The sequence below is a fragment of the Carassius carassius genome, chromosome 35, assembly GCF_963082965.1.
Source record: "Carassius carassius chromosome 35, fCarCar2.1, whole genome shotgun sequence".
Classification (NCBI taxonomy): domain Eukaryota; kingdom Metazoa; phylum Chordata; class Actinopteri; order Cypriniformes; family Cyprinidae; genus Carassius; species Carassius carassius.
Genome location: NC_081789.1, coordinates 4474873 through 4501537, shown reverse-complemented (window position 1 = coordinate 4501537; position 26665 = coordinate 4474873). Strand labels below are relative to the sequence as shown.

At 37.0% G+C, this 26665-nt stretch overlaps 1 long non-coding RNA gene across 2 annotated transcripts in view; it reads right to left on the bottom strand.

The window, feature by feature from the left end:
- Positions 1-10602: 10602 nt before the first annotated feature.
- The window catches only part of LOC132115666 (uncharacterized), a 41011-nt gene continuing 24948 nt past the window's right edge, over positions 10603-26665 (bottom strand). For both annotated transcript variants that reach the window (XR_009425529.1, XR_009425530.1), the window contains exon 3: positions 10603-10929. This is a non-coding gene — a long non-coding RNA (uncharacterized LOC132115666). The remainder of the gene's footprint in view (positions 10930-26665) is intronic.

The window sequence follows — 26665 nt, the reverse complement described above, 5'->3', positions numbered from 1 at the left end:
TGCTAGCATTTTAGCATGCTAAATCATAGTTCATATAGCTGCACTTTGCGATGTCGGGGTGTTATAGGGTTGAGCTCTAGAGGTCTATAATTAAACAGCACTCGCTGCTGATGTCATTACCCCAGCGTGGAGGTGGAGAGTGGCCATGCCAAGGCACCTGTTGTTGTGAAGAGAGGCATCTGATATCATTACCCACCCTGCCGGATTGCCACATTCTCCCGCTGCGGTGAGAACTGTACCAAACCCAAATCCCAAAGCATGAGCTCCAACACTTCCCTGCCAGGGGAACACATGGTAATACGGGTGGCTTTTATTTTGGAAAACGCTAGCATTAATATATTTATTTACATTGAGAACATTCTGCAGGATGAGCTCACTTTTGGCACAGGAAGTAAGCTCGACTGGACCATAACGGTTCATGGTAGGACGTAAAGTAGCCAAAGATTAGCCTATTTACAAGGACAGTCATAGTGTTGTGCTAATCTGTCCTGTGGTGTTAAGAAGCAGTTAACTAAAGTAGCACTGCCTTCACTACATTTATGAGTAGTGTGACAGTAGTTCAGCTCAAACACTTTTTTTATTATTGATTGATTAGTTAATTCATTAATTAATTTTACTTTGATCTCGTATTGTTTATTGCAGAGTTGAACCCTAAATACATAGTTTGAAGTCCCATTTATGTTTCTTTCATTTAATACCACAAAAAAGTGATCTTAATAGTATTAAATATGCACTTCAAGAGTACTTAAAAATCTTACAAGTATATTTTTTAAAAACTGTAACATAATAATATTAATAAAATAATGAAATAAAAGGCCACTTAAAGATACTTTCATTATTGTTTCTTAAGACTCAAATACACTTTAAAGCACACTTTGTAACATCAAATTAAATGTTTACTACAAAGTACATTTTAAACCATAATGCTTTTGTTTCATATATATATATATATATATATATATATATATATATATATATATAATGTGTGTGTCTGTGTCTGTGTTTGTGTGTGTGTGTGTTAGTGTTGTCAAATGATGATTCACGGGTAATCGCATCCAAAATATCAGTTTTTGTTTCCATAATATTTTTGTGTATAATGTGTATATCAAGTATATACAAATGCAAACTCATATATTTAAGATTAAATATGTTATGTATATATATATATTAAATATATTTATATAAAATATAATGATATAGGAATATAAATATCAAAAAGCATATACCTGTAAATTTTTCCAATATATACTGTATGTGTGTGTATTTATATATATATATATATATATATATATATATATATATACATACTAAATATACGCAGTACACACACATATTATATAAACAGAAACTTTTATTTTGGATGCGATTAATTGTGATTAAACATTTGAAAGCTCTAATTATACTGTATATATATATATATATTACAAGTACTTGATTATAATTTTAACCGTAGTATGTTATTTGATGAAAAAAAGTTAATAAGTGTATATTTGCATTTTTACAAATGTGTAATTACTGGGGGTTGCGAACCTACTGATTTCTGCTAGTCAGTTTTCTTATAAAAAAAAAAAAATACTAGAGTTACTTGAATACTCCTGGTTCATGGTACTGTAAATGAGTAGACATAAAATAGTTTTATCAATAAATGTTTATTAATTAATTCAATTCAATTCAAGTTTATTTGTATAGCGCTTTTTACAATACAAATCATTACAAAGCAACTTTACAGAAAATTACATTTCTACAATATTTAGTAGTAGCTTAGAAGTGGTGACTGTCAGTTTGTGTGCATATGACAGGATTTTTCAGAAAAAATAATACAAGACGTAGTCAGCCAGACGATGAACATTATTAACAGCAATTATTAATCACATTATGCAATCACACTTGTTGTAATATTTGTTAGTTCTGTTTGTTGTTCAATTCATTAAAAGCCTAATGCAACAATTAGCCTACATAACATACGTTAACTGTCAAAACTTTATGATTATGACATATTAAAATTTTCATGTAACAGCCAGTATTTGTATCTGTAACAGTCAGAAAATTATTAGTATCTGTTTTCAGAAAAAACCAGGTGGAACTTCGTACAGTTCCTCGATAAGACAGTTATGAATACACCCCCCCCACCCCCGTAGTTACAAGATGCACGTTTTCACTACGCAGAATTCTCTTATCAAGTTTTTTTGAACTTACTAAACAAATGTGCATGTAACAAGCAAAGTAGGCCTAGTAGAAAATGTATCTGCAACTAAGTTGATTATTAGCCTACTCTTAAAGGTCCCATGACATGAAAATTTCACTTTATGAGGTTTTTTTAATATTAATATGAGTTTCCCAAGCCTGTCTATGGTCCCCCAGTGGCTAGAAATTTCGATAGGTGTAAGCCAAGCCCTGTGTGTCCTGCTCTGCCTTTGAGAAAATAAGAGCTCAGATGGGCTGATCTGGAATCTTCCCCTTATGTCATCATATGGGGAAAGGTTACCTCCCCTTTCTCTGCTTTGCATCCCCAAACATTTACATTTAGTTCAGTCGCAATGTCAGCCCAAGCATTACAAACAGACTTTTACGATATGGATTCGACAGCACCGCCACAAACAGTGAGTAACAGTATTCATTAATGCCTGATCTGTGATCAGTGATTTCTGATGTGTAGCTAATCATTCAAGTTCACACAGACTTTCTTTCTAAATCGTTTAATACTGTTTATGCATCAGTGAATCAAGCCAGTGACTAAACGATCAACTTCACATTGTTTCTCTTAGTAGCATAGCATGAAACAAATCTGTTATTTAAATTGTGATTAAACTACAGAGAGCGATTAAAGAAGCTTCCTTTATTTTGTTCGGACCTGTCAATCACACATCGTGCGTATATCTGCACACTTGCCCAAACTGCCGTTATAATGAATGATGTTGTTATGCTGCACAACGAAGCTCTTACTGTATACATGTCAATATTGTGTTTGGTGTTAGTTGTGGTGAAAGCATTTTCTGAGAGAAAACACATTGCAATGACGAGATCACTGCATTCACACGATAAACAGACTTTGTCTACTCAGTGATCATCACTGCAGCCTTTTGTCTACTCGATCATCACTGCAGCCTTTCATGTGATGGGAAAAGATCTAAAAAATAATTATATAATCAACACTTCCACGATTCGTTAATCTCGACAGCTGTAATAGTAAAAAAAAATAAAAAAATTAAAAAACATAAAAAAACTTGTAAAAGTATTTGATAAGGGTTACAGATACAGGTAATATGCATTTCAAATTCAAAGATGTCAGCCAATCATAACAGTTGGCGTTTACTCTGAGTCTCACAGCAGACACGCCCCTTCAAACAGAGCATTCAAGCCAGGGGGCTAAAATCAGGATATAAAAATGCCTTTTATTTCTAAATTTTAAATGTAAAAATCATACTAACAATATAAGTACACCTCAGGAAACATTAAAAAAGCATTAAAAAAAGAAAATAATCCATGTCATGGGACCTTTAAGAGAGAGAGCTGCTTTGGTTTTTTGAGAGACTGAGGCGCAGAGCCTGTCCTCCAACAAAAAACGACCATATAGGTCGTTTGTGCAAGCACCTTATTACAACCTAGATTTACGTTTTAAAGTTAAGCGCCCTCTAGCGGGCGTAAAAATAATGACAGTATCGCGTTGCGTCTGTCGTCATGAAATGACATATCACGTCATTACCAATCAAAACGCACGTTTATTTAAATGAAATGCGTGGGCTTTTTACACCGATCTCACAGTATTTCCTACATAGTTTCCTAGGTGGCTTATTCGTTCGAATGACCACACCTAACCCCACCCCTAAACCTAACCCTCACAGAAATCATGCTAAATTATGATTTATTGAGCATATATATTTTCGTGCATGTCCGTTCCCTGGGATCGAACCCATGATAGCATGATTACATATCAAGGTATAACGCAATAATCTACCAACTGAGCTACACGAAACACAAACCAAAGGGCAAATAAAAGAGTACAAAACATTAATATGAAAATGACCTTTTGCCGCAAATGTAGTATACGCTCTGATGGGTCGTATTTCAGGGATTTGAACAAACGACCTATACGAGCGTATTGGTTGGAGGACAGGTTGTTAAATCATTGCCTTTTAAATATATATAATAGACTGTGTATTATGTACTATTATATGTGATATTACTCTTGCCAAGCTCTGATTTATGAGAGATGCACGGAGAAGCAACAGCATTGTTTGATTTGCCCTCTTTTTGTTCATAAAGTTTACATTCATTCGCTTCACACACTCATTATTGTGTGACTTTAGAGGTATGTGTATAATATTGTGCCGATCGCTTGGCTCAACTGTTATTGTGTATTTGAGTGTGCCAACCTCAGCCAAATATTCAGGCAGAATTATTCCTTACCCGTTATTCGTTTTTGAAACCATTATCCGTGCCATTCCAAATAAGGTATTCGACTTTGGGCACACCCCTAATTGATAAATTACATATTTTAATTTTACATGTAACACACAGAAAGTGACGGAAAGTAACAGCTACATGCAATATTGTAATCCTACAATTTGCGTTGTTCTCGCAAACATTATGGTTAATGCACGCTGGAGTAGTCGATAGTTTTCGACAGCGCTGACTAGTGGTTAAAGTAGGTGATCACTCGACTACTTGATTAGTCTACGTAACCCCTGGTAATTAAACATATATTTAAATGCATGACAGTCAAGTTTCAACATAAATTACATTAAATAATATTATGTATATATATATTTTTTTTTTTGCCATATTTCAAAGACAATGAAAGTCATGCCTATGTTCTATATAAGTTGGTCAAAAAAGCACTATGAAGTTTAAATAATGTAATACATTTTTATTTAATAGTAAATAATATGCATCTAACTCTTTGAAAACATTATATTCGATTTGCACTTAGCTATTTTTTTATATAGTATATTGCAAATATATTCAAAAATGTAGCTGATTATTTTTGAAATAACATACTGTATTGCCATTATGTCACTACCCTACCTATGATATGTTTTAACAGAGCAAAGCAATATGGGAGTTCATCTCAATATTGATAGTTCAATAAGAGTAAAAGTGCTTCCCTCCTGTTTTATAACATCCTCTTTCCAACTTTATTGTAGTCAATGTCAGCAATTACACGCATTGATTGCGGCGAATCAAGTCAGAATTGTTTCAGAGTTTGCTTCAGTCTCATGACCATGCATGATAAACTCACTCCTACCACATCATAAAACAATCCAAAGATGACAGCTTGTCTATTTCCTCCTCATTTAATCAGCAATATGCAAATATGAGGCTAAGAATGGGGCTAATATGATTTTTAAGATGCAATATTCTCCCAGGGTACACCCCTCTGATAAGACAATCTTTTTGATAGTATTAATTCTATAAAATTCATTTCCAAACATCTGTGAGGAAAAAACATCTCACTGTGCCGTTCATTTGATACCTGTTTCTTTTTTCATGACTGTCTGGAAAATCATTAAATAAGTGTCATAGCTTAAAGTTGGTTCCAATTACTGAAGTTGCTATTGTGTCTCTCTTGCTCTAATCGGTCTCGAGGGATGGCTCTCTAATGAGTATGTTGTCTTCTTAGCGGCTAAATCACTTCGACTATTATATCTGTCAGAAAGAACAGCTCTATCTCTCATGGAGACCCCCCACCCCCACCCGAACTCGACTCTTACTGGGTCAATCTGCCAACCCCATCCCACGCGAAGTATTAAAGATTAATATTTCTCCCTCAGCATAAACAAAACTGCTCCACCTCATTTAGTAGGGAAATGCTCGCACTAATATCACAATAATTGCACAAAATAAACTTGGGAGCTTTTAAACTCACATAAGATAAATACACTTTGCATTTCAATAAACCGATTTGGAGTCAACGTTTGTTGCTATAGTGATATAAAAACTTCCTACCTCTGGTAGGATTTGAAGGGCAACACTTTATTCCTGTAATTAATTTACAACTATATTACAACTTAAGGGGACACACACTGAACTATCTATCAGTCTTTAGAGTATTGTTAGACTGTCTGCTTAATATCTAACAGCACAGCATTTTTATGGTTAAAAAACAGACTGTCTTAAACTTTGGAAGAACGTCAACTTGAGTGAGTCACAAACTGGACAAAGAGTGAAGCGCTGTACCAAGCCTTTAAAATGGGGACATATTGTTTTCTGTGAGTGAGTGAACCCTAAACATACCAGTTATGACTCAGGAGACTGTTCAAAATTGCTACAGAGCACCACGTATGCCCATATTTTTTAATTACATTACATTATATTTGTCACAGATTTTATTTTATTTTTTTCAAACAACTAACTTTAAACTTATCTACGCCAATTTGTTTGGTCTTGAACTGAACTTTTGCCAGATTATATATTAAATTCACTATTTTGGACTGCCATCTTGAACTGAATGCAGTGGTGCAGTTGTCCTAGACATGATGTGGCACATTAATGCACTTCTCATCCAGTTTTGGCTGCTTATTTTCAATTAACATTAAAGTGGAAGTAAAGCAGTTGGCCACAGAAGCAATATAAGCATTTCTTTTTTAATTAATTTTACTTTTGGAGCACATGCTTGCTTTGTAATGGAGGAAGACAAACTTTACTTAGAACAGTTGAGCACACAATAAGTATTATTGCTTATACATTTGACCCAATACAGTAGCTAATACCGTTATGGGTGGAAGAAGTCATAAACCCGTTGGTTTGGGGTGAAGAGCGAGTCAGAAACAATACGGAATTATATGGATACTCATCAAAAGAGCCATTCTGACATCATTTTGTGTGCATCTGCCCAAGAGGACATGAAAGAGAACTCAATTTGATGATTGTGTGCTGTCAGAGTTCGCTTTTTTGTGTGCGTATGTGCACAAAAATATTTTACTGAGAGCGAGTACCATCTTCTTCTTCAATGGCTTAAAACACTTTAAACTGTTTAAACTGACAAAACTTAAAACACTTGAGAATGATAAACTTTCTTGACGAAGCAGCACTGCCAAATCATTCAGATATGTGATTAGACTCAGCATTCTGTTAATATGTTACGTACCACTACTGGTGAACAAACCATTGTAATCCAAATATTTCTGAAAGATCTGACATAACAATATGATGCAACATGAATAATATTGTTTGAAGCGTTGTTTGTTTACATCACATTGTGCCTTGCATTATGAAAACAATGTTTGGGATACCAGGATCAAAACTAAGGCTACGTTTAAATGTTAAAGATTTAGTCAAAAACGGAAAAGATTTTCCCTTGCATTTTAAAATAATTCACATATACACAACAACATTTTGTAAATGTTTCACATTTACAAAAATGCCGTATTACAAATGCCAGGCCAGTAGTGTGCGTGGTCACGTTGTTAGTAAACAGTACCTGTAGGGAAGTGACAATTATATGATGTATATGGTCTCCACTGTTGGTTGCAATATTTGTAAAGTAAATTCACACTTTGCTGAAGAAGAATTAGCAAATGCGCAACAGCAGTACCATGTACTTCACCATTGTTTTGTATGTTTGTTCGCACCTACCTTCAAAAGTACTTTCGCATGTCTACATACCTAACACATACTATCACGCATGCGCATGATGTCACCGTTTTCAAAGATTCCTGTATTGGGTATTTACACAAAAACGATAATGGTGGCGTTTTCAAAAACTTACATTTTGAAATCTGTTGTCAAAAATATGCGTTTTTCAGTCCTCAAAACGCTGTTGTCATGTAAATGAACAGGCAAAACGCATAAAAAGTTTTCAGTTTTTCGCTGAAACTTTGTGGTGTAATTGGATCCTTAATGATGTAGACAGTTTAATGTTGGATATTCATCCTAATTATTATCCATAAATATTTTTTTTCTTTAAAATTGTTAGATTAATTGTCATATATATTACTACATCCACTTTAAATCGAACCTAACAGTCTGGCAATACTCTAAAAAGAGTTGACAGATTTGGAGTTATTGTTTTTATTTTTTTGCGTTAGACTCTGATCCATCCAGTCGGATAATCTAAAAAATTTTGATGTTTTAAACCCGTTTTTTGGAACGCATTTCTATTTCATTTGTCACACAGGTCCTAGCAACAAGGCACACATTTCTGTGTGAGTTTGTTGTGATTGGAATGACTGTAAAGGTAATCGTTTTCTGGTAATTAATGATCATCTGACCTTCAGTGGCCAGATTTTCTCTGTGAATATTTACAAAGACGTAAAGTTTATGATGTTTTTCCATCCATTTTAGATATTAAAAAGTGTGTAGTGTATTCCAGCCTTTAGTTGTTCATTGGCATTAATGTCTCCAAATAGAACCTTTAACGTTGACCTGTAGTGACAAAGTAACTTATAGTTAGTAGAATGTCTAAAGCAGACTATCAAAATAAAGTGTAACCATTTGAAGTCTTGTTCTGAGATGTTTCTTTATGCCGAGTGGTCAGTCCAGGCCTCCACTGGGGAAGTTTTGGCCACAACATGTTACTGCCTGACAGACTTGAAAAATTGGCGTAAGTGCTGTAGCTGTAATGGAACCAGTGCATTCTCCTGAGACCTCAAGGACAGAGGGGAAATAATATCATAATCTGCTTTCAACCACTCCCCTGACCCAGAGGTAGAGGATTGCTCCCATGACTCTACTGTACACACTTCTACATCTGGACAACATTTTGAGGTCCGCTGGCCTCCAGTGGTGGTGCATCAGCGTTCGAGCACGGGTGAAAACCAGGGCGGCATGCACCATAGTGGGAGCGCTCCATCACTCTGGCCCCTGGCTTTGACAGGCCTCATCCTGGAACACAGGCTGAGGCATGCTGGGAAGGTATTCTGTATCAGCTTAATGGAATACTCACCCACATCACCTGTCTGACTGCATTCTCCTGACAGACAAATACACACTCATTCACACAAACACACATTTGCACATTCACTCACAGCCAGGTCAAGGAGCCCAACGCACAGTAGGTGTGACAAGCATCAACAGAAACCCTCTTCACACACCTCACAAAAACACACTCACTCAAAAAAGAGAGAAATATATTACTTTCAGACTAAAGGTGATATATGTCTTTTTTTTTCAGTTTCAATATGATAAGCTCATTCAACAGCATTTGTAGCATGTTGATTAGCACAACAAATTATTTGTTTACTTGAAAAAAAAGTACAATTAACAGAAATAGAGGATACATTGGGAATATATATATATATAATTTGAATATTTAAAAGAAGAACAGAAAAGCTTGGAATTGTTTAAAAGAACTTATATTATTATTATTTATTATTTTTATTTTATTTTTTCTGTTCAAACAATTGAGCTGTAAAATTGTTCTAATCGTTTTATGGTCATTTTGGTTGCGGCATTAAATTGTTGTGGCTGTATGTAAGTTATAACATTGATATAACTTTACATAGAAAAGATTTGTAAGCTATTTTTTTCCACATTAAAGTCATGTTAATGTGCATATTGTTTGTCTTGTTGCTATACGATTGAAACAGTAAGTGTTTAATGTTTACAGATTGGCCCCATTCAGTTTCAATTTAAGTGCCTCAATGCAATCCAAATTATCCATATTATTATTATTATTATTATTGCTGTTATAATCCTGGGTTATTCATTTAAAATACATTCCTATATTCCTGTTTGTAAGCATGACAATCACTATCTCATCCATATAATAAGTAATCCAATACAGTTTATTCTGCCAAACAGTGTAATTTCAGTATTATTTATATGATCAAATTATATTTTAAATAAGCTATGTTAATTTTATTTTAATTTTAGTTTGTTTTAGCAAATTTGTTATGTGATTCTTTCATATTTATTTATTTATTTATTTATTTTTTAATAATTTTAGTATGTCTACTGTAACTTAGTTTATTTCAGTTAGTTGCCAATGTGACTTTTCATATTAATTCATTTTTTCATTCTTATTCATTCATTCATCTTTATCTCAATTAACAAAATAAATTTTTATTAATTATAAAAGTGACTCAACTAATGGCATGAGTTGGGGTGGGACTGTCTATTTCACCAACCTATGACAGACTGGGGGGGGGGTTCAAGAAACTTGTTTAAAAACAGTCATTGGCTACATCCAAAATCACATACTTCCCTGCTTTACGTAGTAGACGAAAAACAGTATGTGAAAATATGACATAATCCACAAACGCATAAAACAGTAAAGGTGAAAAGTACCTGGTTGATTTACTACTTTTGGTGAGATTTTAAAGTGTGCATCTGAGGCTATAGGTCACATGACAATGCCAACAGATTGCATATGTTTTTAATGATCGCAAAGTAGTTTTCATTCAAAAGATGTAACTACTCAGTTACTGTGCGATTTCGATGGCAATAATTATTTTTGTAATACTGCTCAATAATACTAATAGCACATAGCTATTATCATAGCATTGGTCGCCCACTTTATATTGAGTACTGCTCTGCATTTTGAATATACTAACTCTGAAATGTGTCAAATTACAGAAGTAACACAGTTTGCAAATTTGAGCTTATGTAAGCCAATATCATTATTCCATTTCAAAAATATCCTCAGAAGTTGCAACTCAAGACATTCATCGTGCAGCAGACCGAACGCATTCACAACGTCGTCAGTCTCTGCCGCACACCCAAAGGTTGCGTCTTTTTCCTCATCATTTACCCCTAATGCAGCCGGAGCGGTGGAAGGGTTCGGTGTCATGTGGTCAGGATCGGTGGGCAGGGAAGCGTGTGGCCGGTAATCAGCATCATGCATTAGTGTCATCTCTAATAACCCATTTACTCGATGCGGCAGAAAGACCTGCCCAGGAGATTTTACTACATCCCAAAGGTCTCCTCTAATGGGCACCTGGGAGCCGGAATCCAGGAAAAGGTATTGTTTTTGTTCGCTGACAACTCAACCTGCAAAAAGCAAAAAAAAAAAAAAATGTTGGTTCTTAGCACACGCACGCAGCAGTCATCCGAACATGGGTTTCTCTGGTATTGCGTCAGATCGGTCACTGTGAAAAATAGACATAGGTCAAGTATTGATTTAATTTGGAGTGCTTCCCTGAGGGAACGGCTTGCTTTATTATTGCTATGTAATAAAGTCATTTTGTACATGGGTTTGACAGGCATACTGCAACACTGATGGGTATCATGCTAAGTCGATGAGGGCTTCATAATGGATTATCAACATGTCATTGATCAGATGTGAAAACCGTCACCCTGCTCTAACTAGAAGTGCAAGTGTATGCATGAAATCCATGTGTAGTATTTTGCCGCTCGCTCACATAGACAAAGCTGCATTAGTGGAAAGTTATATTGAAGTAACCTTTACATGAGCATTGATATTTCATGTGCGCTGCATTACCTCCACATGTAACCTGCTTGTTAACGCAGTCCAACCAAAACCTCTTCCATCAGGCAATGTCTATTAACCTGAGCACAGTATCAGTCAAACACACTCTAAAAAGGACAAAAAGAAGTATCCATCTAAACATAACCTTTCTAGCATTGATATTTATGATAGAAGTCATTAGATCTGGGCTGAGGATTTGTTGAGCAAGGGCTGTAAGTTCAATGCTGAAGATGAGTTGTTTCTCAGAGCTTTTGTCCTTCTGCTACAAGGAACATGAGCAGATCACATAAGCAGTGGCATGTCTTTGTGAAGTTCTTTTTTTTTGAATTGTGGGATATTCATGAAGGGTTTCAAATGTTGAAGTTGGAGACAAAAATAACAACATGCAATAATAATGCGTACTTCATACTAAGTCAATGGGCATTGTTTAAAAATATATAAATGGTGTTTTGTTTGTTTCACTAGTTTTATGACAGTGATCTTGGACATTATCAGTGCGACTGGATCATCATACAAAAGTAAATGTTTTTGGTTACTGATGCCATTGTAGAAATAATATTAACTGCTATATTTTTCATCACTTGTCAATTTAATCAGCAACCAGACTTGTATGATCATATACAGTGTTGGGGAAAGTTACTTTTAAAAGTAATGCCTTACAATATTGCGTTACTCCCTAAAAAAGTAACTAAATACGTTACTTAGTTACTTTTTATGGAAAGTAATGTGTTACATTACTTTTGCGTTACTTTCACATTACTTTTTAAATATGAGCAGGGCTTGATTGTTTTTAATATAATAAGTTCTATTTATAGCAAATGTAAAAGCCCTTTCACACCAAAAAGTGTAATGAATAAACCTCAGGCTGAAGGAAAAGTAAATTCACGTCTGTACAGTAGAACACAGGAGAAGAAGGTTCAACACTCTTCAGCAATAAAAAAAAAAAACAATGAAGCACAATTGTTAGTTTATCTAAAGTCATTTTTTTAATTATTAGTATGGTTGAACTGGATCATTAAAGGTCAGCAGCAAAGACACTGTTAATAAAATGGGAATAGATAAATTTGTGTTATTTAATATATTTAGTTATAGCAGGTTTGCCTCATATTCTGAGTTTGCATTTCACTGTTTTGATTAATTTTGATGAATACTAAATCTGTTTTGTTTTTTTGTGAGTGGGATGAATTAATGCACATTCACATTTAGTCTAGAACTACAGTAACATCATGTTCACACAGCGCACACAACGCCTCCATACTTCCGATTTCTCCCAATATGGGAACAGGAGGCTTGTCAGTCAAAAAATGGGAATACAAAGTAACTGGCGTTACTTTTTTGAAAAAGTAACTCAGATATTTTCTTGTAAATTAAAAAGTAATGCGCTACTTTACTAGTTACTTGAAAAAAGTAATCTGATTATGTAACACGCGTTACTTGTAATGCATTACCCCCAACACTGATCATATAGGTAAAAGTTACAGAAAAGTACATGTGGTTGGTCAATTCATCCGAACCTGTTAATCCACACACTCAAGTATATTTGGTGTAGAAACTGTTTTCACACAGAAATTGCAAGCAAACATTATGTAACATTTCATTAAACATAAGTAAAAAGTAACATTTAATTAATCATGAAATTTTAAGGTGAATGAGGCGAACTCTTCTGTGTAACACCTTTTATTTTAATAAGACTGGAGTCTTCAATTTTTTTTTTATATTTTTTTAAATATATATTTACTGCATGCATAGTAGGCATTACACATTTAATGAAGAAACAAAATTATGATTGCAATTTCAAATATATATATATTGCAAGGGTCAGAAGGGTCACTCAGATCCTCAGGACCTTGCAGAAAAAATTCCTCACTAAAATCCTGAAACCAAGCATTAAGCAAACTAAAATGACCAATAAAGAAAGAAAGAAAGAAAGAAAGAAAGAAAGAAAGAAAGAAATGTTAAATGAAGATACAGTTTTCAACAGGTTAAATAATGATTCATAATGTCCCTTGAAATAACTGCCTATGCATGTGCATGATAAGAATATTCTTTTCCTTCTGAGTTTTTCTCTCTGCTGTCTAAAGGTCCAGAGGTCTCCATGAGGTCTTGCTCCTGTCAGTGGTAGGTGTGGAGTGCAGAGATTACTCCAGTACAGTGGACTGTAGTGGTCGTCTGCACTGCTGTGCTCTTACCTTCAGGACATTCTATAAGTAACTTCACATAAGTGGAGGTTAAGAGGACTCTCAGAGCATGTGTCATCCCCCATCCCATTTATAACAAGCCATTTGAAGACCAATTGAACAAAGTGTATAGCACAGAGGCAGTGCCGGCCCGAAGGGTTGTGGGGCCCTAGGCGAGATAAAAAAAATTGAGCCCACTGGTGTAAAAACAGTGAGAAGAGAGCACATAAAATACAATTTCAATATTTAAGTGTATACATTTTTATTACCTGTAAAAAAACTCAACATGTAATACATGTGTAAAAATAATTAATCAGATTTAAATTTGGAAAGAGGAGGAGACCTTTTTTTTAGCATGAATTAGTGGGATGGATAATTAATTGATTATTAAATGAAACATGCTGAATGTGGCCTAATTTTCTCTTTTCTTTTCTCTCTCATGGGCATCATCACATTTATTAAATCAAGTATTAATACTACACTAACAAATAATGTATTATGTTTAGCGAAACATACCTTTACTTTGAGCCTGCTTTTCTTCATCTGCTTTTCTCTTGTTTCTTTTTTCGGCTCCGGCAAGATATTGTTTGGATGCCATTTAATTTCAAATTAAAATAGCATCAATGTGCATTGCATGAATTAGAAATACGTCGATCAAAAATAGCAACCAGACTTATCGTTATATAACTTTAGACTTATTTAAGACACTTTCTCGAGTATATATCGAAAAGGAACTTACAGAGATATGTGGCTAGTGGAATATGTGGAATCTGTAGGAATACGTTACGACATTCTAGTTCACCCAATAGCCAATAGCGGGAGGTGGTATGCTAAATAGAGTGTTGTGCTGCTGTGTATGTTTCTAATCTTTTTTCCGCTTTATTTAGACAGTTTATTATTATTATTATTATTATTATTATTATTATTATTATTATTATTATCGTTTTCAGCTAGTTGTCATGTATGAATTATTCAGAGATATTCTTTTAATAAATTATGTTTTGTATTTTGCTCACCGTCATTGTGAATTGTATCGTGTTTAATGGGGTCTGTGCATTACACAGACTTAAACCTTGATACATGACCATTCAAATTTAATGTGGACATTTGAAAAATAAAGCAATTAAAAATGCGTGACAAATTTGGTGGGGCCCTCAAATCAAAGAGGGGCCCCAGGCCACCGCCTGTTGGCACTGCACCGAGGACATCAAGCATTTTATGGTATAAACAGTATTTTGATAGTCCACTTTAGACATGCTAATTTGCAAGTACTTGTCAGCTTATTCTACCAACCCTAACCTAACAGTCTACTAATACTAAAGTTAATTGACATTTAACAGCAATTTAGTGAGAGTTCCCTTTCAGTTGGTCACGCCGACCGACGAATTGGGATCTCACCTGAGAGCCCTATCATCTTTGAGCATAAACTAAACGAGCCAATGCATATTGGCATATGAAAAATCCATCCAGCTGCTGCTCGTCATGACACAAGCATAAGTAGGCAGCATGTACAATGCATATTCAGCTTTGTGCTTCGGAGCCAAGCATTTCTATTGTTCTGCTCTGCCTATCGTCCGAAGAGTATTCTGGACATGTCTACGAGTGCTCTGGGAAGAGTCTTCTTCAACTCATGTTGGTGTGACGGCGCTGGAGCTGTGATTAGCCAGTGGGCTTCAGCACCAAAAGAGCTAATTTCACTGAGGTAGCATACATGGGTGCGTCTTTGTAAAGACGACGTTGCATTTTTCTAAAGATGCTATTTCACCCTTGCATTTCTGGATATAGTCATTACCTGGCACCGGATGACAATCACAATCATTGCCTCACATGTTTGGGCATTAAGCACACTGAAGCTGGTTTTGTTGGTGAATCATGCTCTCACTGCAGGATTTTGACCATCTTGGCATTGTGGACGAGACTCCATTACCTCAGGAGAGGTTGAGTCCCTTTATCTATACTCCGATCTAGCTCTTCTTATGTTCTGCAGATTAAATCTTGGTGTGTCCCCATTCTTATAAAACGCCACAAACTGTGGAGCTTCCGGGTGAATGTGCCGGTCCTTCTCATGGGGGACTGGCTGTTTCATTTGGTGCTCCTCCGGATGAACAGATGTTAATTTCGGAGGGTGAGGTGGACTCTGGGCATGATGACTAGGCATGAAGGTGACTAGGTCATAGACAGCACCTTTTTCTGCCTGAAACCGATCTGGTGCCTCCTCCTCCCTCACTACCCTAAATGGCGGGGTTGCCAGGTGGAGCACACGGATGCGATACAATTGTGTCCAAGAAGCACTTCCACCTGGAGGTGTAACCCCGCTTCATCCAAGGCCTGTAAGTTCTCATCCATTCTTATGGCCAAGGCTTACAGAACCATTGGACAGGCTGTCTCCACCCTGCACACCATGGCACTCTTGCAGGTATACCTGGCCAAGGCACAAGCAAAAGAGTTGCACAAGGGTAGTTCTGACCGATGGATGATGCAGGAGCCATGCACAGCACACTCCATTGGTCAGACAATGCCCATCTCATGACAGACAAATATAGTTTTCTTGACTCCTCTATCTCCCAGGCCAGCCTATTCAGCGATGCAGTCGAGAGCTTTGCCCAACAGTTCTCTGCTGCCCAGAAGCAGATGGAGCCTATCAATCACATCCTGCCCTGGCAGCCCGTTGCTGCTTTCACCTCGCCTCTGGCTGCAGCTGCTCCACCTGCTGGTCACCTAGGGTGCCCCCCACTGCTTTCTTCATCCCTGTTCTGCCTCAGCAGTAGCGACCGACGAGTCCACAGTGGGGAGCTAGTAGCAAGGGTGCGGTGCTGCCCATTGAGGTCACAGAGATAGAATCGACCACCACTCCCTCCCCCGGAGGAAGGCTGGGTGAGAATCTTTTTTTTTTCTGCTCTGCAGCTGGCCTTTATATGAGGCCGCTTCAGCATTGGCTTCACGGGTGAGTCAAGAGATGGGCGTGGCAATGTGGCACTCACCGAGTTACTCTGGTCTGGTCTGTTCATGCCTCCACTATGGGCTAGGGTGCCATGTACAATGGGCATGCTGTTTCGGGGTTGTGGACAGGCACCCATTTGTATTGGACAACACTGCAACCATTACATACATCAACCACCAGGGTGGTCTACGCTCCCATCATATGTTGCAACTTGCTCGCCATCTTCTCCTATGGAGTCAGAAGCATCTGAGGTTGCTTCACGCCATTTACATTCCAGGCATGCTCAATTGTGTAGCCAATGAGCTTTCATGACAGCAAGTGCTTCCGGGAGAATGGAGACTCAATCCACGGGCGATCCAGCTAATATGGAGACATTTCAGAGCCACACAGATAGACCTGTTTGCATCTCCAGACACATCCCATTGCCAGCTGTTCTATTCCCTGACCGGGTGAATGCTCTGCATGGATGCACTGGCGCACAGCTGGGCTGGGGTCTACGCAAGTATGTGTTTCCCCCAGTGAGCCTACACAGACGTTGTGCAAAGTCAGGGAGGACAAGGAACAGGTCCCACTAGTTGCATCTTACTGGCCCAACCGGACCTGGTTCCCGGAACTGATGCTCCTTGCGACAGCCCCTCCCTGGCGCAGTCCTCTGAGGAAAGATCTACTTTTTCAGTGAAAGGGCACCCTCTGGCACCCACAACCAAATCTGTGGTACCTCCACATGTGGTCCCTAGAATGGACATGGAGGTCCTAAGTGATCTACCCCAGTTGGTAGTAGACACCATCATTTCGGCAACAGCACCCTCTATGAGGCGTGCCTATACCATGAAGTGGAACCTGTTTGTTGAATGGTGCTTTTCTCACCGGGAAGACCCCCGGAAATGCCTGATCAGAGCTGTGCTCTCCTTTCTCCCGGAGGGGTTGGAGCGAATGCTGTCTCCCTCCACCCTAAAAGTATATGTTACAGCAATTGCCTCACATCATGATCCTGTAGACAGTGACTCTTTTGGGAAAGCATGACCTGATTATAAGGTTCCTTACAGCATTGCAGAGGGCACCTTTTGAGCTGTTGCAGTCTGCACAGCTGAGAACTGTTTATAAAGACAGTGCTCTTAACTGCACTGACTTCCATCAAAAGGTTAAGGGAACTGCACACATTTTAGGTAAACACATTATACCATTATATGTGCCCAATGTTCCTATTATGCCTGTCAGGGATCAGGTGGTGAACCTGCAAGCAATGCCATTGGGGGAGGCAGACTCAGCCCTAGCTTTGGTCAATCCCAATCACACTTCAGACATATATGTGGACCGTACACAGAGATTTAGGACTGCAGAGCAGCACTTCATCTGTTACAGAGGCCTGCAGAAGGGAAAGGCTGTCTCCAAGCAGAGGTTGACCCACTGGATAGTGGATGCCATCATCTTGCCATATCAAAACCAAGATGCTCCTTACCCCCTCAGGTTGAGAGCACACTCAACAAGGAGTGTTTCTTCTTCCTGGGCGTTGGTGCAAAGTGCCTCGCTGACAGATATATGTATAGTTGAGGGCTGGGTGATACCAAACATGTTTGCTAGGTTTGTGCTGAGCCAATGTCCTCTCATGTCAAGTCAAGTCAAGTCACCTTTATTTATATAGCGCTTTAAACAAAATACATTGCGGCAAAGCACCTGAACAACATTCATTAGGAAAACAGTGTGTCAATAATGCAAAATGATAGTTAAAGGCAGTTCATCATTGAATTCAGTGATGTCATCTCTGTTCAGTTAAATAGAGTCTGTGCATTTATTTGCAATCAAGTCAACGATATCTCTGTAGATGAAGTGACCCCAACTAAGCAAGCCAGAGGCGACAGCGGCAAGGAACCGAAACTCCATCAGTGACAGAATGGAGAAAAAAACCTTGGGAGAAACCAGGCTCAGTTGGGGGGCCAGTTCTCCTCTGACCAGACGAAACCAGTAGTTCAATTCCAGGCTGCAGCAAAGTCAGATTGTGCAGAAGAATCATCTGTTTCCTGTGGTCTTGTCCTGGTGGTCCTCTGAGACAAGGTCTTTACAGGGGATCTGTATCTGGGGCTCTAGTTGTCCTGGTCTCTGCTCATGTACTGTACCATCCCTGCTGGTGTTGCCTCACTCCTAACTGGGCCCAGAGAAATTCCATATGTTGTATTGCCCTTAATGCCCAGTCTATATGTGTAATCTCCACATGATACCTCCCTGCGGGCAGGATTCTGCAGCAAACCTTGAAAGCGGACATTTTCCCAGTGTTATACAATAAGTCTTACTGTATGGGTCCAGTTGAACAACAGTAATAGACTCTCTCCATATAAGCCCTGTCCTATCTAAAGTGCAGATTGTCTAGTTATTGTTCTATAGTTAGTATAATGTTTTAAGTGGACTATCAAAATAAAGTAGGAATATCTACATAGTAATAAGCAAAATGTTGTGCAGGACAAGTTAAACAATTACATTTAGAAGTATATTAAATATAATATTAAATGAAAGGTAATGACTTGCATTGTTATTTACACTACATGTAAATTCTTTTTTTTCTGTTTCATTTGGGGAAATGACATGAGGCAAATAAACATTGATCGATATAGAGGTACATTTTGAATTTTATGAGCCATTTATATAGTGATGACATCATTTCAGAAATCTGGTAATTTAGATTTAAGTACATTAAAGTGGCATCATTTGAATAATGTCACATTTTCATTTATGTTTCACACAGCAGCACGGAACTTGACACAATATTTATGATTTAGTTCCATCATCAGGCTGATGTGATCAAAATGAATGCTGTAAATGCATATTGAGTATGATTGCGTTTTCAATAGTATAACACATTATAGTTGTTTGAATTATTTATGACACTAGAAAGTGTTTCTTTAAAAAGTTATTTTCTCCAGAATTAGCTCACCGAGTGAAATAAAGCTATATATCACATTGCCAATGCAGACATGATGAACCATATCAATAGCGTGCAGTTTTGCCTATGAATATATGATTCTGGAGCGTGACACTTGCTTTGTCCCTTCATTTTTTGGGAAATGAATCCAAGCCGTCATTCTTTATGGCATCTCAGAGAATCTCGTCATAGAGATCTGTGCACCGACTGATTTTTGGGAAATGTATGTATGTCTAATTTATCATCCTCTGCCACAGGCGTTCCATTCCCAGACCGGGAGAATTTCAAAAGCCGTTGAACAAAAAGAGGACTACGAGAACTTTGTCCACTCAGTCAATCAGAAGGAAACCCCACTGTGTCTAAATGCAGGGATGTTGTTTTCTCTGAAGCTTTCAAACAAGTGTCTTTCCCTTTACCCATGTAAATAAACTCTCACTGTTTGCTTGTGTCATTACTGGAGTTGAAATTTTGCCTGTGGCCTTGATCAGTGTGGGACACAAAGTGAACTTCAAAGCGAGGGGGCAAAACAGAGATAGAGTGTGCAGCTGCTCAGTGTGTGTGTGTGTGTGTGTGTGTGTGTGTGATGTGGGGGTGTGGAGGTCTGTTTGAGGAACAGACAGCGCTCAGCTGCCCAGCTTAATAAAGCTACAGGCTACAGGGGGGGGGGGGATCGGGGGGGGGGGGGTGTTAAAACCAAGAGACATACGCAGACACACTATATCAAAGCCATAGACACTCGCTAATAAAAAGCAATGTTACCCATCCTGCTCATATTTATCTCGTTCTCTGCAGCCTCCGTGTAATTCTAACACTCATCATGTATCACATCACTTTCACCTAACTTTAGCCCCACGAGTGCACCGCAAACTCATAAAAACAAGTATCTCTGGGGTATCCTTGACCAACCCCTTATTGGGGTTATGGGATAGCATTTCAAGAAAAAAAAGGACTTTCTGTAATACCACCTTTAACCTCTAGAGTGCGTTTGAGAGCACTGTATTGATACGAGTGTCTAAAGTTACTTCACACATATTCCCATATATCCCAAATAAGTCTTTATGATTTTCTTATGGTTTAAGTCTTTATGTTTTTAAGAATTAAAATAAATATTTATGTGTGTGTGTGTGTGTGCATGTGTGTTTGTGTATATATATATATATATATATATATATATATATATATATATATATATATATATATATATATATGTATGTATATATATATATATATATATATATATGTATGTATATATATATATATATATATATATATATATATATATATATGTATATATATATATATATATATATATATATATATATATATATATGTATATATATATATATATATATATATATATATATATATATATATATATATATATATATATATATATGATTTATATAAATTAATCCATAATATAAATCTTAACACATAGTATGTTTTATATTATATTATATTATATTATATTATATTATATTATATTATATTATATTATATTATATTATATTATATTATATTATATTATATTATATTAATAAAAAGAATTTCCATTTATTCATTTCCATTCATTAATTCATTCAAATAATAATTAAATGAAAATCTACTGAACAAAAAAAATACAGAAACCCAAAAACAGAAAGGACTTGATTGATTGGCTTGTTCATTCATGTGTTCATTTCAGTTTTCTTTACACCATACAACAATTATAAAAGTAACAGCCCACCTCTCCTCAGTATGTTTCACAATTAGAACAAACTGTGTGTCTTCCATGACCAAGGAAGATAAAAATAAATAAATAAAAAAACTAATCTCAAGCATCTTCATTTCTCCTAACCTGAATTTCTATATCATAATAGCTCTTTTAACAAGGTACACAAAACAAATTAATAGCATGTTCTGTGGAAAAACTGAATCATTTCTCAATGTAGCGTTCCAGCGCACAGAGCACAGTGGAAATCAGCGATGTGGGAGAGGAAGATGTATTGCAGGATAATGCTCTGAGTTAGATTGATCTGGCAAAGGGCATTACGTGTCTGTTCTAATCACATTAGCCGGCCATTACTCATGTGTCCATTAATTCATTACTTCATTTGTCTCCATGAATACTTAACAATGTCTTGACATCTTTATGGACTGCTTGTTCTGCTGGGCGATTAAAAAGAGTACTGTCCCTCAATAGCCACATGCTCGATATCAAGCGATAATTCGCCTCTTGAATTTATGGATGGGTAGAGTAATGTGGGGCTGACAGCTGATTTTTTTATTTATATATATATATTTTTAATTCAGCAATTGAACCCAAAAATGTGTTTCGCCAATTTCCCCACTGGTTAAAACAGCACTAAAAGGAATAATCTCACATTATCTTTGTACTGGTGACAGGATGGGAAGGTGAGGATGCAGCAGTGTCTTTGTCTTACACATTTGATTGGTTTCAACACCATCTACTTAGCAAAAATAATCTGATTGCTGCTTCAACTATCACCTGCTCTTGTCTCAAGGATATAGATGAAGCTTGGTATGTAAAAGAACAACAAAGCCATTAACACTCACCAGAACCTGTAAGATCCAACAACACTGAAGCCACCTGAGGTTATTGTTCTTTCTCGCTTGATTTCATCTTCAGATACATTATGGGCTACCATTAGCATGGCTAGATGTTCTTAGAGGTCTTAGAAGTCTTCCTTTGGTCAACCAGAAAGACCATGCTAGTGAACAGCAAGTCTATGGTGGTGGACAGCACTAAACCAACATAAATGCATGCCAGTCTAAACTGGCTTTTTTTTTTTTTTTTTGCGAAGACTGCTTCACAATTTTCCTAAAATGAGCCGCCGTCGCAGCTGAATGACCTTGGAACTCTAAAAGAACTCAAAATCAGCTACGTTCAGAAGTCAGAAATCTCCAGAGGAGCAATTTTGGCCAATTGAGCCTACGGAGCTCCTCTGGAGCGCAAAAACGGGACTTTAAATGACAACCTGGAGCTGGCCTGGTGAGTTTTCCAGGATTGGTTTAGAAAGGCCGGCTCTAATGACCAGTGCTTTGCTCACAAACCGGTGTCCTTCACAATGCCAAGGCCTTTCAGGACCAGAGCTGGTAGTCAGGGTGACCTACGTACCTGCTGTGTTTTTTGAAACCCAGATATTTTTCATCGGGGACTACGCCCCCTCTCCCCTGTTTCAAATAGCCCCCCGAAGATTATCTTGAGTTCGTATCACCAATTCAAATTGCTGGATAATCAGCATCAGATCAAATAGCATTCACTCCCTTTACTCGTTTCCTCACTGCATCATCTCAAATGGGTTCCTTGTCGATCACAATGAAATGGCCTTTTATTGTGTCTTTATTCTTCACAGTCATTATCTCTCTTCATATTCCTTTTTCCGAGAAAATATGCAATTTGCTAACATAAAGAACATGCATGTATGAGCGTGTGCGTCCTCTTTTCCTCTTTTGCTGTATTGATGAAACGCACTATCACAGTCAGGACGCCCGAGTCTTTTTCTCTTTGTCTGACTGCTTTGATGAGAACATTTGTACAAGGCCTTTGATATCGGCGCACTTTTAAATGGATTTTGTGCTCCTTAGAAGACACACATAATCTGGTTGAATTAGAATGGAATTCAACTATGTTGTGTTCATAGGAATTTCCTTCATCATAGCAGTACACCAAACACTGTAATAGATTGTACATCTTAAAAGCATGCCATTTTATATGCACATTTACATCTAGTAAAGTTTTGTAGTGTCCAAAGCAATGTCTAAATTTCACTGATTTCCCAAAGAATTGCATGCACTGGAAATTGACTGAAAACGCATTTTTGTCAAACATTTGTTCAATGCTTCATCACCTGAATGACTGACAACAAAATAGAAAGCAATACGATTGCTAAACGACAGTGAGCACAACTGGAGCTACATGTGCAAAACTCTAACTACAGTCTGCACTAGCAACAGTCACCTGAGCTAAACAGTTCACATCACCTGCAAAACTCATTCCAAGCAACACAACTCTTAACACATGGCTCAAAACAGGCTCAGTGCAGCCAAACACTACACACAACCCTCAGTGAGATAACACACACTGTCACTCAGAACACACTGAGAGGAAAAACACTAGCATCAAACACCAATGCAGAAAATACTCACTTTTCATCTTTACAGTTTGAACTATTTCAGTGACTTCATAAAATTCATATTTTCTTCAAAGAAAAGAGTGACGTTCTTTCACATGATTTATTTACGTAAATTTTTAGAACATAACAATTCTTTAAGGTAAATGAAAATTAGCAGTTTGCTTCAATAGTCTGTAGTAATTTACGGAATTACAGTAATGAGAAAAAAAGGTAGAAACTAAAAGTGCATACGGTAATTCGAACAAATAATTTTCAGGGCTAATCCTGAAATTGCAATCAGCAGTGTTTGAAATCTATTCTGTTTTGAATGTGTGCTTCACAGTTTTGACAGCAGTGTGTTAGCATTTCAATAAAGTTCTGTAAATCCACAGTGTTGTGCAGGTTGTGGTTAAAGTCGTGGGATAAGTGTGTAGAGTTTTGAAAACCGTGTTCAAGCAATGAAAAACAAACTAGAGTTTGGTCCACATGAACTGCTGCTGTGCAGACTGTAGTTAGAGTTTTGCACATGTGACTCCAGTCACTGTCGTTTAGCAATCGTTTCATTTTATTTTTAAATATAGAAATCATGATTAATAATGATTAGTGTCAACCATATTTGTTCATCTGACATTCATCTAATAGTGATCAACATTAGTTATGTTGACAATTAATCAGTATAGTCAGATTTAAATAAAAAATCTACATTATGGCAGTTACTATTGTAATTCAATTAAAAAATGGACATTAAACATGAAAACAAAGAGCTGCCTTTAATTTTTACATTAAACAGGACATGCCCAAAGTCGAGGGATAGATCATCAAAAAATAAATAAATAAATACAATTTTATTATCTTTTATTCATCGTCATGTCATTGCAAAACTATGTGACTTTCTTTCTCTTGTGGACATTTTTTTCTTCATACAGTGGAAGCCAACAGCCAGAAAAATGGCTAAGCTACAAACATTTAGCAATCTTGTTTTGTGTTCATGCATACAGGTTTGGATAGGCATGAGGGTGAGCAAATGATCACAGAATTTTCCATTTTTGGTGAACTATCTCTTAACCCCATTTGGCCATTTCTAAACTGCTTACTCTATTTAAGCTCACATTTCCACTTGATTCCTCAGTATAAGATCCAGCAGATCCAGCGATGAGTTAGTGAGCAGTCAAGGCTGTTCTGTCTGCTCTGGTCTGCTCAGCACATTTGATAAATGTTTTACATTCCACTGGCCCTTTTGAAATCGAGCCAATGAGATGGAAAGACTTGTTCCTGAACATGTTTCAGGCATTGAACAGCCACCCCACTCAGGATGTTTTCATTCTGATGACTCTGTCAGAGAAGAAGGGTCAACCTTGGGTCGCGAATCAGAGACCCACAAAGGGGTCTAAGATCAAAGACACTTGTTCACTCTCATTATCTCACACCTTTGACGTCACAAACTTCACTTTCACACACTGTCCTGGTCTACATATTTTCCGACACATTCGGTTGCAGCTCAAGCATTTCTCTTTCAAAGGCAGGAACCAATGAAGCCAGGCATTTGTGTTTGTGTGTGTGTGTGTGTGTGTCTTTGTGTGTGTGTGTGTGTGTGTGAGAGTCTTTGTGTGTGTGTGTGTGTGTGTGTTTTGGGGGGTGGTGATGCTGGACGTTATGCTATTATTTTAACGTAGGGAGCTGCAATTGTGTGGAACAAGCCCATTTTTTTCCAGAGGGTCAAACTGGGGACAGCCCCCACAACAGCCATCTAATTCCTGGCCGGCCTCCTGGTTTGAAACCTGAACTCTTATGGAACAAACTATTTGGGAATATACTGTAAAATATATGAAGATATATTATATTATATAATGTATATATAATAATATATACATTTCCATGTATTGTAAACTATTGCATATATTTTTCAATATACAGCAATATATGCATTGACAATTTATAGCTATATAATGATGCATACAGATATATTTAGAAATTAAGACAAAAATAAATGTTCATTGTTTGATCCTTTATTGAGTATGTATTTCAAATAGAAGTCCTAATAAAAATGTGAATGTATGTACATATATATATATACACACATTCACACAATGAGTTAATGCAGATTTCTAGTTCCCAGCATTGCTTCTGATTATTAAAGGATAGTAATGTGTGTTTGCTCAATATTAATATAGAGGGATATCTGTTAGTTTAATGTTGTATTATTCTGAAATGTAAAAGGGTTTCTGTAATGTCTGTGGTCAGGATGACGATTGGCCAAAAAGTTAAAATGTGTTACTTTATTTTAAAAAAGTAGTTGTAGTGCACCTTTTAGCACACTGATAGCTTTATTATGAGCAGGTGTAGGCTATTGTAAGCTATTTATATTTTTAAATATGAAAAATGTATATCATACATGATTGTTAAATAGAAGAAATAGATATTTCTATGTGTACCTAAACATAAGAGCCTAATGAAAATGTTCATTTTAAAAGAAAATTTCAGATGGCGCTTAGAGGCTTTTGCATCTGAACTTTTCAAACATATTTTCTTTGCGTAAGGGAAGTTCCACCTGCTGAGAGAACTTTACTCGAGAAACATTGCTGGATTCCTCCCTCAAGGCCGGCCGATTCAGGAGCCAGGGGCCGCTGTGTGTTAAAGTCAACAACACAGAATCAGGGAAGTCTTTGTGCCTGGGAGCTTTTTCTAAATGTGTTTTTGAAGCTGACCTTTGGCAGGTCAACACTTCTTCTCATTCAGGACAGTGACTCTAGTGAGAGGAACTGCAGAACTAGTTTTGTACTTTTTTTTATTTTACCGTTTGAGTGCCCTGCTTTGGCTACCAGTGAACATTTATAAACCGATAACTTATTTCACAGCTTAAAATGTCAACCCTCTTACCTTAAGAATTCATAATTGAAAAGCAGTTTCATAACCTTAAAGCAAAACAATATAACTTGAAGAACATTGTGCTTTGACTCTGCATGGATGAATGTGGTTAGGAAATGTAAAAAATATGTGATTGGGGCGGGTAAGACTTATGCTGTTGATTTGAGTAATTGGAATCATTGAGGCTTTTAAATGAATGACGTACAAAAGTTTACAAGTTGTTGGCTCTAAACCTCAGACCTGAAAGGCTACCAAAACACAGGCTTAAGAGAGAATCAGTTTAGA